Source organism: Dipodomys spectabilis, unplaced genomic scaffold (assembly GCF_019054845.1).
Source record: "Dipodomys spectabilis isolate Male_0828 unplaced genomic scaffold, ASM1905484v1 ptg000256l, whole genome shotgun sequence".
NCBI classification, from domain to species: domain Eukaryota; kingdom Metazoa; phylum Chordata; class Mammalia; order Rodentia; family Heteromyidae; genus Dipodomys; species Dipodomys spectabilis.
Window position 1 is genome coordinate 889346 of NW_024870933.1, and position 19687 is coordinate 909032.

Consider the following 19687-nt stretch of genomic DNA (forward strand, 5'->3'; position numbering starts at 1 on the left):
GATGGCAAAGGGGAGCAGAGAACAAAGGGTGGACAAGTGCAGCAATGATACTCCCTAGACACTACGTTGAAAATAACTTGTGGGGGAGGGGGATCAGGAGGGAAAAACTGCTAGGAAACAAAGGAAGAGTCATCACTGTTCAAAAAGTAATGTCATTACCTGACTTATATAACTATAACCACTCTGTACATCACCTTTACAACATTAAGAAGGAAGAAAAAAAACACCTCTAGTGTCATTTAGAACGAATTTTAAAGCCACTACTAAGACTTGTAGTGCAGTATCTGGTTCTACTTCTTTACCTATCCCAAATCTCCACTCTTTTCCATATCATTTTGCAGTTCCTCCCAGGGGAATCAGAGAATGTTTCTTGACCCTTGATGATGAGTTAGTCATGTGACTTTACTTTGGCCAATAGCTTTTAGTGGATGTGATGTTAGCAAAGGCTTGACTTGTCCTTTGGTGATTGTGCCCTTCTATCTTCTGCCATCTTCATGAGAAGAGCCTGTTCTTAGTTCTACCATGGTCTACAACTAGCAACACCCTGAGAGGATGCAATTTGGGGCAGAGTTTAACTCAATTTGCATTATAGAACTGAGACTTTCAAAGCCCAGTTGAGTCTTTTCTGGTTTCAGCCAACTGAATGATCTTTAGGCAAGAATAAGTGATATCTGTTTTAAGCCACTGAATTTTGTACTTTTTTCTAGACAGCAAAAGTAAACTGAAATATCATTTACCAGTTAAAAAAAGCTATAATGAGTTATTTGCCAAAGGCAAGAGATGGTATATGTTAACTAGATGATTTTGTTTTCAGACAGGTGACACTTGTTTATGTAAGGAACTAACATCTCATGGTATAAGTTCATAATACTCAAGCATATTTATCTTCAATGTAAGTAGAAGTAACATGCTATTAGAGAATTAAGCTTTCCTTTTTTTTTTTTTTTGGCTATATTTTTCTAGAGGATACTTTAAGCATTGGCCACAAGCCACATTGGGACATTAAGTAATCACAATACTAACACATTTCAATATTCAGCTGGCAGCAAGGCCTACAATTATAGTTAAGCTTTCATTCTCTGTCTGCAATTACCTAACCAGTGATAAGGAGATTTTCATGATTGCCATTAAGGGTTTAATTATGACTGAGTTAGATACAAGAACAGTTGTTAACAGATATCTATCCATCCCTGAGGCTATATTGGTCCATCTAAGGAGAGGACCCAGAAACCCAAAACATTGGTGGCTGCCAGTAATTTGCATGCTAGTGGACTCAGGACTCATTGTTAGTACTTATAGTCTCATTCTGCAGCTTCACAGTGTGAGTCTCTAAATACTTCAGTACCTTGAGCCTGTTTCTGGACTCCAGGTAGACAATAGTCTATTGTCCTAACGTAGCCCTCTTGTTTGAAGAGTCTGTCTACTTAACCTTACAACAAAGTGTGGAATAGAGAAAATTCTTAGCTGCTAGAAATAATAGACAAAGTAAATAATTTAAATAGCTTGAGAAAGAACTGGAAGACTGAGCATCACTAATTTGTGGGTTTTATTTATTGAGTCTGCCTGTCACTTTAATAGTCCATTTTAAAGTGTAGCCCCTGATTGAATGCTTAGTTATATTGCTATAAACCACAACAAACAAAACTTGTATCTAAGCATGTCAAGAGGAGAATGTCACTGCTTGGGTTAGTTGTTTGGCAGACATATTTGTTAGCAGATAATATGCCAATCGTGCATTATTGTATTATTAAATATATGGTATCTAGATAGCACTAAGACAAAAGGATCACTGAGGAAATAGCAGACATAGAGTTTATTGTGAAGTGCTTTGGGAGAGCTAGCCAGTAAGAATGTTAGATCAAAATGGAACTAAGCAGACGTGACCTTACTTAGTTGTGCTTTGAAGTGCATATTGTTCTGATGAGATGTTTGTTAAAACAGGATACCAACAATTGTAATGCAGACAAAACTCAAGCTTCTGTTACACAGACAAAAGAACATTATTACTTTATTATCCATATACTTAAATGTTTTTAAAGGGACAAATTGAATCACTTTTTTGTTTGAAGAATTTTTTCTCTTTCTTCAAAATTATCCAATTATTTTGAATGTTTGAAAAATAAATTTGATAAGTTTTATTTTATTTTATGGGAACAGAGTGTCATTATACAGTCCAGACTAGCCTCACGGTTGTGTTTCCCTTTTGTTTTATTCAGTCTCCAATGTGCTGGCATGGCATTACAGGTACTCAGCACAATGTTCCGCTAAATTTGTTAAAATTTAGACTGTATTAGAGCATCAGAAATTCTCAGAAGCTGCATGCCATGATAAATTTTATTTTCAGAAAGTTTTAAAGTTTGGATTGCACATAAAAATGTGAAATTTCTGTAATGCATTTTAAAATTTACTTAAGTGAATTTAATTTTAAACATCCAAACTAATGACTAAGTTACACGGTATCAGACTTGCACTCTAATTCAATTTGAAAACATTTAAGTTGAAATTAGCTCTATTTTAAAATAATGCAAAGCATGCCCATGCAATCTTATTTTTCAATAAGTCTCTATGTGAAAATATAAAGTGAGAAATTGCTATTTAAAAAAATAAAACTATAGAAATGGAAAAAGATCACGTTTCAAACAGCAAACTGATCATAAAGCCTTGCTAGATAAATGACCATGTGACTAAACAAGGTAAGCTATACACAGTGAGTTTAAGAGTAAAATGTCTACCCTCCTGAAACCTTCAATATTAGATGCCCTTTTGTTTATGTTTTTGTGTCTGTCTGTGCAAATGTGTGGATGTGCACACACCTGCAAATGCTCCAGTACTAAGATCTGAGTTCAGGACCCTGTGCTATTGTTTGGCTTTTTAGTTCAAGTCTAGTGCTCTACCACTTGAGCTCACTATAATTTCCAGATTTTTGATGGTTAATTGGAGATGAGTCTCTCAGATTTGTCTTCTCAGACTGGCTATGAACCACAATCCGCTATTTCTGCCTTTTTTGTAGCTAGGATTATAGGCATGAGTTACCAGAGTCTAGCTAGATATCTATTCTAATGGATAAAACAATTTTAATGCCAAAGAGAAAAAAGCATGTGCAAATAGGAAACAACTACATTTTCTCTTTATTATGTTTGTGTGTATGTGTATGTGTGTGTTAATTTTAGAACATATTTATTCTGGGTGCAGTTGACTCATGCCTATAATCCAAGTTACTCAGGTGAGTAACTTGGTTCAAAGGTACCCGGGGCAGAAAGTCTGTGACACTCTTTATCTCCAATTAACCATAAGGACACTGGAAGGGTAGCTGTGGCTCAAAGTGGTAGAATGCTAGTCTTAGGCATAAACGCTCAGGGGACAGTGCCTGGGCCTTGAGTTTAAGCCTTGTGACCAAACAAACAAACAAACAAACAAAAAACCCACAACCATAAACCAAAAACATCAAAACAAAACAAAACAAAACAACAACTCATACTTCTTACTTACTGTGAACCAGGACCCATTTAGTAGTCATCAAATGTTATTTTGTAGAATCTTATTATATAAGCCATCAAGTAAACATCAATATTACTACTGAGGTAAAGAGTAATAATAATAATAATTATAGTTTCCTGATATAGAAACATAGCAGTAGATATTGGAGGCAGGACTCAAACTCAGGCAAGCTGGATACTGCGGAGGTATATGGGACCACCATACTGCATTACCTTCTTACTAGCTTCACAAGTAGCCCCTTCCCGCACAGGTTATCCTATTGGTATTGATGCTTTCAAGTTTGTTAGAAAGAAATAGTATAGCAATAATGTTAATCCGAATGCCACCATATAGTGCAGCCGACATAGAGTGCATGCTCCTTATTTCAGAATATGTTCCCCAGACACACTAGGAAATTAGAATTTCACTGATCTTTTAAGATCAGATTTGTCCAAATATGAATTTAGTTTGTTGGGGGAAAAAAAACTCCCAAGAGAGGAATAATCAGTTCTTACAGAGTTTGTTTGAAGAAGGCAAATGAGCCAGAAGTCATCATCATCGATATTAGTTTTGGATGATTATAGCAGTTATCTAGAATCTCCTAGATTGTTTGTGTTTTAAGGGAGCCTAAAACAAGTTTACTTATTCCTGGACTAAAGCCTATTACTTGTGCTAAATGCCATGGTACCTATGTCTATTAGAGATTACTTTAAAAAGCAAGTGTCTGATTACATTGTACAAGTCACAGACTTCAAAAATCCATTACTAAAAGCAAACAAAGATAACAGCAACACCACGAAAATATTACCAACTTTCTCTTTTTTATTATGGCAATATTAGTGTTTGAACTCAAGGCTTTGAGCTGGCTCAACAAGCACTTCATCACTTGACACACACCTGCAGCCCTTTTGCTTAGTTATTATTTCAGATAAGGCCTGTGTCTCTTGCATCATTTTTCCTGATGGCCACTGACTTCCAACCTCCTATGTTTCCCATGAAAGTGGTACGATATGTGTGAACCACCATTCTTGACTTACTTATTCAGAGGGAGTTTTGTGAACTTTTTACCTGGGCTGGCTTCAAACCACACTCTTCCAGATCTCCACCAGTCCAGTAATGGGGATTCTCAAGCTAATGTGCTGGTTCCGGCAGCAGTCTAAATGTTATGCAAATGTGCACTTATAACTTGAGATAAAAAGTCCAATGACAGAATCCTATATTGGCTCTGCTAACGCTCTGTATAAAATAATTTATTTAAACGTGAAGGTAAAGCTTCTTAGGAAATCTTTTTAGATGACAAAGATGTGACTGAACTAATAATGAAGAAATAGATGTTGAAGGTGCAGAAGAGGCATTTAAGTAAAATTGTTACATAGAATGTGAGAAGAGAACATACTCCTGACCATAGCCATCATTTTCTGCATGATGTTCTTTTCATTTGAATCAGTAATTAATTTTTAAAAAGAAACACGATTCACAGACATCCACAGTTTTCATTAATAGAGGTAAATGTTCACATCCATGACCTTTGTGCAGATAAGTGTGAATTGCCTAGTTTATTGAATATAAAATGTATATATTTTCTTACCCTTTGTTGAGCTATTGTCTTTAGTTATTGTCCTAATCATTTGAACAGCAGAGATTAACTCAAAGCTCACTCCAATACATTTTGATCTAATTTTTCATTCTGTTGAGTATTGCTCATGATGGTAAAGCTCAGTGTTAAATGTCATTATTCCTGGTGCTTTCTACTTTTAAGCATAGTTACCTTTGAAACGCACACAATACATGTCTACTTCCATTTGTGTTGGTTTGTGTTTCATAATTTAAAACATGCTTTACCTATAGTCATATATGTGTATGGTGTATATGCATGTGTTTAACAACATTAACAGTCTTATATTGTTACAAGATTTGGGCTCCTCAATTCATTTTTAGAACTTGCATCATATAATAACTCACTCAGTTGTATGTGTTAATATATATACTTACTATGTATAATATATATAATACTATATATCATATATTTGTCTGTGGATGCCAGTTCTGGGCTTGTGCCTGGGTGATATCGCTGAGCTTTGGAACTCCACTCTGACACTTGAGCTACACCTCCATTTCCAGTTTTTGTGTGGTTAATTGAAAATAAGTCTCAATAACTTTATTACCCAGGCTGGATTTGAACTGCAATCTTCAGATTTTAGTGTCCAAAGTAACTAGGATTATAGATGTGAGTAACTTGCTCCCTGCCCATTATATATTTTAAATGGTGGACAATTACACAGTAGCATAGTTGTAATATCCTAAATAGAAGAAAAACAGTCCTTCCAACTATAACATGCTTGTGAATAATGGACTGTCACTAAATACATTTAGTATCTAAGGTAAGGTATAGTGTTTGCAAATGCCACAAAATGCAGACTTATGTGCTGTAAGAATGTGGATTTAGTTTTATTCAAGAATATAAACCTTATGAAAGAATTTAAGAAATTAATAGATACCAGTGATGATACTGGGATTTGGGGGATGGATGGCTTCACAAATGTTAGAAATGGGTCTTATAACTGAGGAGGAATTCCCATAATATTTAAAATGATACAGAATAAACCTTGCCTGGATGGACAGAATAGAAAAAAATAGCTCTCTGTGTGTATATGCTTGACTTTGTGTGAATGTGTGCACCTGTGTGCACACACCTGTGCCTGAGAGCATATGCATGCAAGATCTTGAAATTAAGACAGGGTAGGAGTTAAATATCATAAGAATTTAACTTTAAACTAACAGGTTGTGCATCAAAGAGGCTTTTTTGAAAGAAAATAATTGAATGAAATAATGACAACATGAAAATGGTCTTTACGCAAAATGATCCTTACAATTGTTTATATGATGAACTAAATCAACAACAATTTGTTAGCAGGACTAGGCAAAAAAATTGAAATAGCTGTCAATGAAGAGAGAGGAAGATAATTCCTAAATGATTATAAGAAAGGACACATGTATGGGTGTCCATTTTGGGAAAACATGAGGAATATGTACACACATATGTATGTTATATTAGTTAACTGGGCTGGCCTAAGATAAATTATATATAATATATACTATAACACATATTAATATATGTGTATATATAAATGGTCAACATAGTGTAGACACTTAGAGATTTAATTTGTAAGTAGTGGCTACATAAAGCTATATATTGTCAGCTCCTAATGTGTATTTTTATTTTAATTAAGAAAATTAAATTAAGTTTCTCCTTTTAATACAAGACTTAAAAAGGAAAAACACATACAATTTAGAGGGTTGATATCTATCTACCTCTATCTAAATTGTATGTGTGTGTGTGTAGCTCTATATATAGAGATACATAGATAGATATCAATCGTGGAGAAATCAAAATAGAAACTGCTTAAACAAAAACTCCTATTAGTAAGAGGTTGGTCCATAGCACCACCTTGTGCTGGAGATTCAGTTCTGTTTTGTGTTGTGTTTTCAAAGTCAATTTTTTCTAACTGCTAAGCTACATTAGAGATGTTAATTTGTATTACTGTTTCCCTAACTTTGAAACAATGTTTTTAAAATCTAAAACTTAATCAATATTTTGAAATAGTTCTTGTCTACACTAGTCAATTTTCCCATTTTTTTCTGTTAGAAATCAGAGTACATTTTTCTCCTAAAAGGTGATCACTCCACGGGAAAAGTACTGGGAACAGATGGAATCTGTACTGAATCTTTGAGTAGATTGTTAGTGTAAATGTATGTTTTTTTAAACCAACTAATTATAGTTGAAAAAGAAAATATTACAATTAATTTGTATTGGACATTTTGTATTGTTTCAGTTTATTTTTTAATGGACAGTAATTACTTATATATTAGTGGAATGTTTCTGTGAGTTCAGTGTGTTGAGAATAGCTAATGAAGGAAACTATCAAATATAATTTCATTGAGCCTTTTGTTATATCTAAACAATCTTTACTTGAAATTGTAGTAGATTACCATTTTTCGTCAGCCATCATATTGCATCTTCTTCCTTTAATGCTGGAGAACTAACAATCAAAAAGCTTAGGAAAATAATTTAGACTATAAATACAAAATCTATTTCTAAAGTTACTATCCAGAATTGACTAAAGGTCAATATGTCTTTGCACTTTAGATTGAATACATGTTCACCTTAGAAAATTATATGACCTATTTTTTGTTAGGTTTTGTTGTTGTTGTTGTTAATGTTTGTCATCTGTTCATTCAATGATTCATTTAAGGAAACTAAATGAATTGACTTCTTTTATTTTTTTCCTATTCCTTTTCTTGAATGATTTCTACAGTCATAAATATAGCATAGAATTGTTTGATTATAAATACACCATATACAATTTATTCAAAGTGCAGTCTTGTAAAATACTAAACATATCCATGAAATAAAAGCAGAATTCTTCAGACTTTCACTTATTTAAGTAAATATCCTTTTTTATGTTTTGCAGATGGGACATTCTATATTGTCTAAGCCAGACCTGAAATAGTGAGATCAAGTGATTCTGTAGTCTCAGCTTCTCAAGTGGCTAGGATGATGGTCATATTCTACCATGCTTAGCCACTATAACTATTTAATTTAAAATACAGATATGTGCTAATATCTGGATAATATATTATCTACAAGAGGAGAGGAGAAGTGAAGGAAGAAGTGGGGAGAGGTAACAGAAAAGGAGGGGAGAGGAGTATTTGTCATAAAGAAAAAAAAACTTTAGCTTTTTATATTTTATATATCCACCATTTTATTTATAATTATTTGTGAGCTTTAAGTGTACATTATATATTCATAATGTGTATGTTTAACTCTTGAAAATTTTGTATTTATTATGATTATACTGTACTCTGGTCATCATATCCTGCATTGTATATTCTCAGTGCTATGAATAATGAGATTTAAGTGTCTTATAGTAATTAATTATGAGCAAAATTGTTCATCTAGGATAATTTTCATTCCTAAGTAAAAATTACCAAATGCAGCCTTCTCTTCCAGCACTCAAATCAAAAGAAAATTCAGATTTGAAGAGTTTTCAGTAAATTAATTAAAATTTCATACCTTTACAATAAAGTGAAATATGCTTAATTATTGTCACAAAACGTCAGCTTTTCAGAAAATAAAAATGCACTTTTCTAGAAAGACGAACAAGAAGCTATTTAGGATTTGATGGATTTCATTTTCCTCATAAACATTCTATCATTACTTTGTATGTTTTTGTCTATTTGAACTGAATTGTTTTAGGGGAAACTGCTCAACAGATTATGAGAGCCTTAGCTAGCCTGTGGAGGATGTAACTACATAAGCCCATTGCACCTAATTATAAAAGATGAAGGTTTTAAAATTTGCATAATTGCAACTACTGGTAGGGGTCGCTAACATATTTGCATTATCTACTTATGTTTCATACCAACACTTTTAAGCACCACTTTACAAAAAGTCTGCTAAGTCAGATGGTAGTAGGTGTCAGAACAGCATAACCTACAATGCATGCAATGTCTTTTTCTATCCATATCTCTGGGTTCTGATAGCCTTTTTGAAATCAATTTCTGAGTTTTGGTAGTATTTCATTTTCAAAATTCTGAAAATGAAGTTGTATTATGTATAGCTGCACATAGAAGGAGAAATGCCTAGAATGCCTAAATTAGACCCCAAGTTTTTTTTTTAAACAATAATCATTCCATTTTCTCTAATTCTGAGGAATTAATACTTAATGATAATGGCACACAATGAAAGCAGAGTCAAGAATAGTGATTGGTGTCCATCACAAAGACTTTTTATCTTAACTTGGAAGCTAACAGAATTCTGATATTTTAGGGAAATGAATGGTTTTATTTGTTCATTTCTGCTATCATTGTAATATCTTAATACCACTGAAATGATGAAATTAGAAAATAGAAAGGCTGATAAATGTATCAGTGTTAATTATTTGCTAATACAAATAATGATTGAATAGCCACTATTATTTTCATAGTTTCTAAAACCAAGGTTCAGGTGCTTTGCATCTAGTATTTCTAATGCCTATGAAAACCTGGTTAAGATAGATTATCTGGCTACTGTTTCACCCAAAAGAAAAAGCGGAGACTCAGAAAGATTTGATGAGTTGTTTGAGAGTTTATAACACTAAACCTGGGTTTACACTTAATTTTTTTAAAAAAATGACTGCATGCCCATGGATTTTTCAATATTCCATTTTGTCTCTTCCTCCCAAGTTGCTATACTTTATGAATAATATCTTCATGGCACAATATAATCTAGTTAGTGTGATAAGCCATTAGTCTTTTTTTCTCTAGTAAGAAAAATAGTGCAAAGTACTTTTCATTTATTTCCCTACTCAATTAGTACTGGCTCCATGCCTTGTGTATATGCTTCAGTGACCTTGTGGGAAGATCAGTTAGGAAGGGAGCAGAGCATGAGAGTGTCACAAGAAATGCCAAACACAGTTACACCATTTGGAAAGAGAGTGTGGCTCTCTAGAATTTGCTTCATAAAAATGAGTGAACAAAGTAAGATCAAGCAGGAAAAGAGGGGACAATGCTTCAGTGGAGAGGGTTGAATTGATTATTCTGATAAATTGCTAATATATTTATTATGCTAAATCTGAATTGTTATGACCTACATAACCAGAGTTGTTTCTTTTGTCCTATCCTCCAGAAAAGTTCTCATAGCATTAATAATGTAGCTTTAGAAATGCATGTAATCATAGCTACTCATGAGGCTGAAATCTGAGGATCATGATTAAAAGCCAGCCTGGGCAGGAAGGCCACAGGTCTTTCTCTCCAATTAACCACCAAAAAGCCAGAAGTAGAGATGTGGCTCAAGAGGTAGAGTACTAGTCTTAATCCAAAAAAAAAATTAAGGGTCAACATTTAGTTCAAGTCCCAGTACAAGCACAAAGAGAAGAATGAAGGGAGAAAAGAAGGCAGGCAGGCAGGCAGGAAGGCAGGAAGGCAGGCAGGCAGGAAGGCAGGAAGGCAGGCAGGCAGAAAGAAAGGAAGAAAGAAAGGAGGAAAAGCAACATTGGATGTACTTGAAGTTTACTTGCTTGATACTAGGAAGTTTCAAGAACTTTTTTTAAGTTGTATTTTATTTTATGGTAAAGGTACTGTATAGAAGGGATACAGTTACGTAAGTAAGGTAATGAGTACATTTCTTGTTGAACATTGTTACCCAATCCTTCATTTTTCTCCCATTATCTCTCCCCGCCACCTCCCTCCTACCCCCAAAGTTGTAAAGTTCATTTACAACATAGTGTCTTATGAGGACCCTTGTTGCAGTGGGTCATTCTTTGTCTTTATTTCACCATTTTAATTCTAGTTTTATGGGACAAAATATGTTATTCTTAACCCACTTAATGAGATGAAGATATAGAGATTTAGAGAAATATATTCAGAAAAGGAGAAGATTAAAATTTGTTTAAGAAAAAAGAATGAAGGAAGGACAAAAGCGTATTTTATTTCCACACTGAGTCATGCTTTGTAAGTTCAGGGGAGAAAAAGAATCTTGTTCACTACAGAAATGTAACTTAAAGATAATTTATTCAGTAATAATGCCCTAATCAGAAGGAGAAATAGCAGCATTTTGTCATCAATAAAATATGACATGAGGATATATTTCCTCTAATTAAAATTGCTATAGTGTGTTGGCAAAACTCAATAATCAAATTTGTTGCAGGAAGTGATGTTGTTCTAGCTGGCATCTAGTAAATGCTCTCATTGACTTCTTCCTTATAGTATATATGAAAGCTTTGTGCTGTCATTCCTGGGGTCTCCTCCAGTTCCAAGCTCAGTGTTTATTGTAACTCGATTCCCCAGCATTTTTGAGGAATGAAGGGTTCCAATTAGCCTGTGGTTTTATTATGGACTCTTTCATAAACTTTTAATCATTTTCAGCTTTTTTATACATAGTTATTTCTCCTTTACATAAAATTAGACTAACACCTCCAAATATAATAAAATAGATGTTCATATTTCTCTGAGCATCAAAAATAAGTGTATGTGTGTTAGCATATTTCAGCTTGCTAATAATGATGGTGTATAGCTCATCATAAGTATTTCGTGCTACAGATTTTTTTGCTGGTTTTGGAACTACTGACAAATTTGGTGACACCATGACTAAACTACATCATCCCTGCTTTTTTGGGGCATGGTCTTGCTCCACTTACCCATTTCCATTGACTTCAGGAAAAGGTTCATTAAGCTAGATCTCTCTTAGTCTTTTTTCTTCCTCCCCTTTCTTCTCTCTTCTGCAGTTGGAGTTCTGGCTCTTTATTCTGCAGGTCCCCTGTAGGTTAAGCCTAAGCTCTTATCCTCTCTTCTCTTTAACTCACAGCCAGCATTGGCATCCGTATTCCACAGCCCTTCATATGAATAAATAAAAGCAGGAACCAACCTCCCAAATCTCCACGTCTGGCTGGACAAAGAGCTTGAGATTCACCTCCTGTCAATTTCATGTCATCTCGGAGCAAAATCTCTCCAATGTCACCAAGGTGTTTCTGACTATAACTTTAATTCCACTGTGTTGAGATTTTCCAAACTCTTTCAAAACCTCATTGTAACTGGCAAATAATTAACATCTAAAGAGAGACATGTCATAAAGAGAGACATGTCATGTAGGCAGGAAAAAATGGATCCAAATGTAAATGGAATAATTAAAAGTATCTGTGAGAATCTTTATGCTTTTGAGTGGATCTTATCTGTTAGGAGACAATTGGGATGGAGCCAGTTTGAGCAGTTGGATAGTAATTTGTATTTGCCAAGATTTTTACTCCTTGCTCTTTATGGGCATCCTCATATACAGTTTTTTTTTCTCTCAAATAGTGTTCTCTGAAAGATTTTCTGAATCATTTAATTCCAAAATCTAACCTTGTAACAATGAGATGTACAAGACGCTATGTCGAAATGAACTTTACAATTTAGGCAGGGGTGAGGAGTTGGAGGGTGGGGGAGCAGGGGTGGGGGGGAGTGAAGTTATGGAGATGGGAGGGAAGGGATGGTAGGCAAAAAACAAAGAAGGAGACAACAATGCTTGATAAGAAATGTACTCATATAAAATAGGGATACAGGTGGACCCATTGCAACAATGAGATGTACAAGTTGTTATGTTGAAAACAAACTTTACAACTTTGGTGCGGGGGTAGGGGAGAGGATGGAAAGGGATGGGAAGGGGAAACAAAGGAGGAGGCTACAATGCTTGATAAGAAATGTACTCATTATCTTGCCCATGTAATTGTAACCCCTCTCTACAGTATTTTCACAATAATAATAAAAAAAGAAATGTACTCATTACCTTGCTCATATAATGGTAATCCCTCCTCTGTACAGTATTCTGACAATAAAAAAGGATGGAAAATGAATATATGTATTAGGCTAAATTATATTAACGTATTACCCTATCACTTTGAAATTGGAAACCTCAAAACACAAAAGATACTTTTTAATTATGTTAGATTATCAAGGCTCAGTTATGACTCTGTTCCATATTATTTTACTTCTGTCTCCTGATTTGGCAGAACTACTTTGTGGCAGATTTCTGGTTGTGACACATAATTAAAAGAGAGTTTAGAAAGTCACCCTGGGTGATTACCCATCAACGGTTACATATATGTTGCTCTACAAAATCTTAGTCTACAAATAAATTCTTAGACATAAATAGTTATATCACCCTACTCAACATTAGAAAACTAAACAGGGGACTCATAAAATATCCAGAATTTGGAAAAACTATATTCAGTGGTCAGTGGTCATTTTTCTTTTCTTTTCTTTTCTTTTTTTTGTCAGATGCGAGGCCTAAACTCTGGGCCTGCGCATTGTCCCTCAGTTCCTCAGCTCAAGGCTAGCACTCTACCATCTCAGCCACATCACTACTTCCAGCTTTTTTTTTTTTAATGTAGTGTTGAGGAATTGAACCTGGGGCCTCATACATGCAAGGCAAGCACTCGACCACTGAGCCACCTTCCCAGTCCCTCAGTGAATGTTCTTAATGGCTGTTGGTATAGTAGTCACTGCATGTTTTTATAAAGTTAAAGGGTTTATTTCTTATCACATGATTATAGACACTGGATAAATATTAGCTTGAAAACTATGTCCAATTACTTTCTTTTTCCTTCACGTGCCATGTGATAAACACACAAATATTTTTACTAAGTCTGATCAGTACTTTTAAAAGTATCTACAGCTGGTGGCTGTATCTACACGGGTGGCTCACACTGTAATCCTAGCTACTCAAAAGGCTGAGATCTGAGGATCGTGGTTCAAAGCCAGCCCAGCAGGAAAGTCCATGAAATTCTTATCTCCAATAAACCACCAGAAAACTGGAAGTGGCGTTGTAGCTCAAGTGGTAGAGCACTAGCCTTGAGTTGAAGAGGTGAGGGACAGCGCTCAAGCCCCACAACTGACCAAAAAAAAAAATAATCTGCATGTCATTCCATTTCTCTTGGCTTTCTTAGCATGAAAAATCTCATATTTTTCTCATTTCTTTGACTATTCTGACCCTGTAGCTTCATCTTACTCCTTGATGCTTTGTGTCTTACTAATCTTGATTACTGTTGACATACATATATCATCACTAAAGATTTATTTCTATGCTTTATCTTCTAAAATAAAATCATTATTAAGTCTAGTAGGTTTTTAAATGTGAGAATGGGAAATAAGTAAAAACTGATTGTCAGCAAAACTGAGATGAATAATCATACTTCTTCGTTTACTTCAATAATAAATTAATGGGTTACTTTAATAGATTCTTATGAGTCTCTTATTCTGAAGGAAGCTTCTCTTACAGAATATTAACTGAAGGAAAATTCTTCCTTCCGTTATTAAATTAGTGTTTTCTGTTGGGTAGAAAATATTTATTTACATGTCTATCTTCATTGTAAAGCTATGAGGTCCTGGGACACAGGTATCTCATTTCATTTGTCTTTGTGACCCAAGAACCTGCAGAATCCTGACACATAATAGGCAATCAATGTTTGTTTCATGGATGAATGCTATCCTAGAAATGGAATACCTTAATTAAGGGGACCAAATCTTTAGCAGGTTGGAGAGTGAGTATTTTAAGCACTGTGGAAGGACAGATGGAGAGAAAAGTTTCAGAAAGAGGGCATTTCACCATTGTTCTAAGATCTCATGCCAATCAGCTTTGTATGTACATTTGAATCCTAGTACAAATTGGTTTGTAGCTTATGGATTTATTGCTTTAAGAACTGCAGTACTCTGAAATTATCTTGAAAATATTATCTAAACGTAGTAATGCTGTATGTTTTCTGTGCCATCTTTCCTTTCTCCCTGTTCTCCTAAAACACTCTCAATTTAAATCCCCAACTTTCATAGGTTTTTAAATCCCCAATTTTCATCATTTTTATTTCAATTTTAAGTTAATTTACTTTTACCAATACAGTAGAACTCAAATTTCTTGACAAAAACTTTTGTGTGCTTCTTCATATATTTCTTCTAACATTTAGTACTCTCTTGCCAGGCATACTCAGTGACTATAAATGTTAGTTGTGTTAAATTCAGATGCATTGTATACTAATAATAATTGTATACTAATTTACAACATTAGAAATACAATTCATGGCACAATCTTTAGAACTGCTAATTTTTGGGGGTTGATTAGATGTTCACTAGCAGTTACCTTTCTCAAATGATTTCATCTTGTATCCTACTTGTAGGATGAGAATAATCTTTCTTATTGCTCAATTTCATTTTTCTTCTTATATGGCAATACTTATGGGAAGCAATAACAGAGATATATGCTATCATATGAAAATGATTTTCAAAGTATTCACAATGATCATGAATACAAAATCACTAATACTGACTGAAGCTAAAATAGAAAATAATCATACCTTTATGCGATACATAAAGCCAACATCTGACATCTAGTGGCTTACAGGGAATATTACATCAATCCACCAATTTTTGTCTTCTAAACACCTGTTTCTATTTTAGTTAGAGACAATTGCCTTTGTTTTTGGAAATCAGCCGTAAGTTCTTAAGGTATTTTCCTCATTCTTTATTGATAAAATTACTAAGTGGGTAGGCTTTGTTTACTAATATAAAATTGTAGATGCAATTATTCTTTTGCCTAAAAGAAGGAGAATGCAGTTTAATCACCTGTAATCTGTTATGCCTTAACTGTAAACTCAAACAACCTTAACGAATCATGATCTTTTAGAATGTGTATATCCTAATCTATCCTTAGTAGTTGCTGTGAATCACTGAAGTGGAAAAAAATCAAAAGGCCTAAAGATTATTGTTCCATACTAACCTTATCAGAACTTCATGTTGATCTTCATTGAATTCACTGTGCCTCAATTTTCTCATCTAAAACATTTAGGCTAGCCATCCACCATCTTGAAAATTCTTAATAATATAAACTTAATAGACAGTGATGGTTAGTTACAAAACATAGCTCTCTTCTGATATTTGGCTTTTGGTTCATAGAGAGTATTTTTAAATGATATTAAAGCTTCTTTAAATTTATATTCACTATTCAAATAACATCCATTACTAGAGCACCCACCTAGATAATTCAATATTCCCAGGACCTCTGTCAAGGAGACAAAGTTATTACAATTGTGAATAAATTAGCAAAGGCTTAGGCTTAATTGCTCACACTCAAGAACTGACTAAACCTACCTGCTGCTCTAACCACATTCAACACTTCCCGAAGCCTGTTAGAGACCACATTCATTAGGATCATCAGGACATTTATTACATATATGTCTATGTGTCCCCAATCCCCACATTCAGTGAAGCTATTGAAGAGAGAAAACTGGAATCCATATTTTAACAAGCTTCCCTGGTAATAATGGTAGTTAACGTGGCTTGGTAGTACTTACTATGCCAACCCAGAGACTGAATAGATTCAGACAGAATAATGGCCTCTTCTAGTTTATGAAAGATAAAGACTTTTAAACCAGGATATGCAAACTTGGGTGTCTACAGTGCCTACAAAAGTAACTTAAATGAAGAAACAAGAATCAAGGAGAACTCTATATTATAGAGTTCTCTATGTCTGTATGCAAGACAAGGCAGACTTTAATTAGCTGTGGTGGTTGTTGCCAGAGAGAGAAACTTCCTTGGGTTGCCCTGTGTTTTGTAAAACAATAAAATAGGAGTCTTGCATAAAAGCTTCAATTTGTAGAAGTTGATCTAATTCATCGCAAACGAAATGAAACACATGAGTGGGTTTCACGTTTGTTCTCTAATATTAGAGCCAGTTCTTACCTGGGCCTTTTAAATGATAGTTCTGTTTTTCAGCACCTACTATATATTTTCACTCTAATGTTTTGCTAGTCACCTTTCTCATTACTGTGACAAATACCTGACACAACTTAAAGGAGGAAGGATTTATTCTGACTCAGGATTTCAGAAATTTTGTTCTATTATGTTCACCATGTGATGGCCAGCAGGGAGAGAGAACCCTACACTCAGATGTCTTCTTTCCCCCTTTTATTCTTTCTGTCCCCAGCCTATGGGTTGAAGCCATTTACATTTAGAGCGTCATCCCACTTGGTCAAGTGGCTCTGGAAATGTAACACAGACACAATCTGGGATGTGTTTTCATAATCTCCCAGGAGTTTTTCAACCCAACAAAGCTGACAAGATTTACCATCACAAAAACTTTCAGCCAGATAGGTTAATGTACAGTGCATCATCTGGAGAATGGTCTTGCCAGCCTTTCTGCTGTTTATCTTTCCAAATTCTTTAAGAAAATTGTGGAAACATTTCTCTTCTTCAAATCATTGTGAAGTTTTACTCCCTAAATATTGCAACATTCTTTTTAGGTACATTTGACATCTTTCTATCTATTCAACTATTATTAGGATAACAATTATTCAACTTGACATAGTATGTGTTACAGGTTTTAATATCAATAGATGGAGAGAAAAAATGTTTCTAATAATAATTTTCATTAATAAAAATGATACACAATTAACTTTTATATATAAATTCAAATGTTGAGAACTCATTGTTCATTCATTTTTGAAAGATATTCTTTGTTGGTTAAAATAGACAAAAATACTGTATGCAAAGCTTAAAGCATGGAAATAAATTTGTTTTCCAAATAAAGAAGTAAAATATGGTGTTGCTATGTAGTGTTCTCCAAAGTCTGACATCTATGACAGCATATCAAAAGCCACTTCAGAAAAGTGGCAAAAACAAAAGAAACAGAAATCTGGAAACTTTTAATAAAATAAACAACAGTAAGTCTTATGATAGAAAAGAGATTTAATAACTGGCCAAGGTATTCTGGTCACCAATTAGATATGGGATTTTGTGTTTTGCTAGTTGTTTCTGTGATAGTGAGTGATGAAAATTTTCTCAAGTTGACATGAAAATAGCTCAGGGGGACCCTGAGGATAAAAAAGAAGGAAAATAAAACAATATTACAAGAACTGAATATCAGAACAGTAGTAGAAAGTTTGGGCACATTAAAGTATTATCAATTTTCTCTGCCTATTTGAATTGGTCATCAAAAAGAACTTGGGGATTTATTGTAACCTGGAACACATCCAAAAGCTACTATTGGAAATATATGGCATATCACTAGGACTGGTATCATTGTAAAATGATATGACTCAATTAATTTGAATGAAGATAAAAGATATCTAACTTTTATGTCCTATAATAAGCATCACTTATATGACATTTTACTAAAATTTATTAAGGCTGATGAGTTATTGAGCTTTAGCTGTGGTCATGGCCTTTATGAGATATTAGAGAAAGAATAAAAACAAATGCAACAGATCAACTCCACTCCAGGATAGTTTGAATTCTAAAAATAAAAAATAAACTATAGTAATGAAAACAATTCAAAAAAGGTTAATATGTTAAATAAATTGCATATTTCATTGAAAACTTCTTTTATTACATTTTAAGGAAGTAAAAAGTCAGAGTTCAGTGACAAGCATAAGCTTATTTAATATGTCAGTGTAACAAGCTTTGAATCTTCTGATTCATTCAATCATTTATAATTCATTCAACAACCATCTGTGAGCTTCATTTTTATTAGAAGGTAATGCATTCCCATGGTTAAGATATATTGAATACAGATTCCAATGTCTCATGCTTCTAATCTTAGCTGCTTGGGAACCCAGATTGGAACAACCATAATCAAGGTCATTTTTGAGATTTCAACCAAGGTCATTTTCAACCAATTTCTAGGTCCAATGGTATGTGCCTGCTATTTCGCCTGCACAGGAGTCTGAGACTGAGAGGATCACGATGCCAGACCATCCCTGCACAAAAACATTTTGTAAGATCCTATATCAACAGGAAAAAAATGTTGATACATCTGTTGTCTCAGCTATGGTACCTATGTCAAAAAAGATCACAGACCAGTTTGCCAGAGAGTAAAAGTAAGACTGTTTCTCAAAACAAACCAGAGCAAAAGGCTTTGCTTGAGGTACAGCTCCAACAGTAGGTACCTATCTAGTAAGCATATGACCCTGAGCTGAAACCCTAGTACAGTACTACCAAAATAATTTTATTACAAATCTATCTATCTATCTATCTATCTATCTATCTATCTATCTATCTATCTATCTATCTATCTATCTATGTATCTATGTATCTATGTATCTATGTATCTATGTATCTATGTATCTATGTATCTATCTGTCTGTCTGTCTGTCTGTCTGTCTGTCTGTCTCTCTGTCTGTCTGTCTGTCTGTCTGTCTGCATACCTACCTTATCTATGCTTGTCATACAGTCAGTATTAAATGAGTTCCCTACAGAATTAAATAGTATTCTCTGTGACTCCACATAGATGGAGACTGGTCACACTCATTTTGCTATCAATAGCCTTAACATGGATACAGTTATACTCCTAGATCAGTGTTTTCCTTTTCCTTTTCCATTTGTAGTTAAACTCTCTTACTATGTCCCAATATCCTTAAATGTTTAGGTTTGAGAGAAAACAGTATGGGAAATGGCAATATAGAGTACAATACAAGAGAGCAAGACAGACAATAGGACAAAGAGGGCTTTAAAAGGGGGCAGGACTTGTTCTGAATGTTATCTGTTATATAAGACTATTATCAATTCTTCCATCAGTAGGGGTAGTTTTGAAAATAGCTTATTATTGCCAAATTGTATAAGCTAAAATTCCTAACTTAATTGCTCACAAAATATGAAAAAATAAGTGGGAGCGAACAACATAAATTCAGCAGAGGTAAATACCTTATACACA